The following is a 2,158-nucleotide window of genomic DNA, read 5'->3' as shown; positions in this document are numbered from 1 at the left end:
ATTTCTTTGGGTGCTGTGTCAAATGGTATTTCTATTTGCAACTTTTTGAGAAAGCAAATCTTCTATCTTCTGTAGCAAGGACTTCAAGTACTCAGTTTCAGCAAGTAAGACTCTGTCATCTGCTTTCTCTGGGATTCCTTCCTTCAATTTTGATGCCATATTTGAAGTCCAACTTCTGGAATGCTTTGCTCAGCACATGTATTTAATACATAAAGCAAAGTCCTCAATTTCTTCATTTTAGCTTTAATGCCTCTTTCTGATATTTGAATAATAACTGTATTAACAGGTTGTCCTTGTATGAATTTTGTTAGTATCTGATCAATCACAGCATTATATTTTAGAATACACTTTTGAAATGCTACCTTTTACTATGAATGTAACTCCATTCCTTTCCAATTTGTCATTCCAAGCAGTAGGACAGTGAATAAGGATGACAGAAGAATTGATGCTTTTGAATTACAGTGTTGGAGAAGAATAATGAATATCCTACAGATTACAAAAAAAAAAAAGAATCCAAATAACTTTGTTTTGAATGAAGCATAACTGGAGTGCACCTTAAAGACAAAGGTGGTTGGATCTCATCCCTTATACTGTGGATATGTTTTCAAAGTGGCCAGACCATGGAAAAATACATCATGTTGGGAAAAGTGGAGGATCAGATAAGGAGAGGAAGATCCTCAAAAAAATGAGTTGAAACAGTGACTATAACACTGGACTCAAGCATATCAGAGATAGTGAATTTGGCACAAGATAGGGCAAGGTTCAAATCTGTTCTTCACTGCTGCTGTGAGTCATAGTTGACTGAATGTCAAATAAGTATGACAATAACAAACTAATGTAGGGTAAGTCTATTGAGAAGTGTGGTCTGCATTAAATATATGAATGTACTTCAGCAAATTTAAAGATGTTTTGGCCCCTTGTTGTATCTCTGCTATACCACCCTTGGAGCCATGAACCTCTGAAGCCAGCATTCTCTGGTGCTACCTGTTAACCTGGGAAGCATCAGCTTTCAAAGACAGCCTGTAAAGCTTGGACTCATTAGCTTTGGAAGCCAGCTTCTCTGGGTACCTTTGGAAACCATCCTGCAGAACTTGGATGCCTTAGCTTCTCCAGGCACCTTTCTTCTGAGGTCTGACCCACACATTTGGGACTTACTAACATCCACAAGCACATGAGACATTTATTTGAAATCTCTCAACCTCTCTTTCTCTCTCTCTACACACACACAGACACACACACACATTCACTCATTTGACTTTTCTAGTGAGCCCAAGAATAACACAAAAATGCTGCTGGCATTTCCCCCAACTCCAAGCAGGAAATTTGTGTTTTATTTCTTCTACATAAAGTTTCCCAATCTTGGCACTATGGACATTGTGTCATGGATAATTATCTGCCATTGTTGAATGTTTGGCAGCATCCTTAACCTCTGCACACCAGATACTAGTAACAACCCACACCTCACTCCCATCCCAACACTGACTATCAAAAGAAGTCTCCAGAAATTTCAAACTGTTCTTCAAGGGGAAGAGGAACTGCTCCTAGTTGAGAACCAAGGCAGGTTCAGCTGGAAAACAAAACAAAACAAACAAAACCTGCATGTTGGTATTTTTATAGAACTCAGAGTAACTTTATGGGTTAAAGGAATTGACATCTTCGCAATATCAAATCTTCCCATCTAAGCACACAGAACAGTTTTCTAAATATGTCCTTTTAAAAGGACATACGTATGCTAGTATAAATTCAATATTTTATTTTTATAGATGTATGCACACATTAAAAAGTTAATTCTTAGGTATTTTTAAAAGTTAATTTCATTTTATCTTCAGTTATAAATAGAATTTTTTATCTGATTGTTATCTATATGTGAAAACAAATAATTTTGCTTCTTAAGTTTGTAACTGGTTACTTAACTGATTTATCTTTTTATTTTTTCATAATTATTTTTAGGTTAAACTCTTTTTGGGGTTTTCTAGTCTGTAACCATAAATCTGAACATAATAATTTTGTTTCCTATTTTCCAATATTTATACATTTTTTCAGTTTGTTGGCCAGTATTCTCAAAAATGCTTCGGGCAGAATATTAAATGATCCAGGAAGTATTAAAAGAAGATGGAAGGAATATACTGAGTCATTATATAGAAAGGAATTGGCAGAT

This window comes from Elephantulus edwardii, unplaced genomic scaffold, assembly GCF_000299155.1.
Source record: "Elephantulus edwardii isolate Elephantulus edwardi_28Jun2011 unplaced genomic scaffold, EleEdw1.0 scaffold00071, whole genome shotgun sequence".
Classification (NCBI taxonomy): Eukaryota; Metazoa; Chordata; class Mammalia; order Macroscelidea; family Macroscelididae; genus Elephantulus; species Elephantulus edwardii.
The sequence above is the reverse complement of the archived record's forward strand: the minus strand, read 5'-3'. Positions refer to the sequence as shown.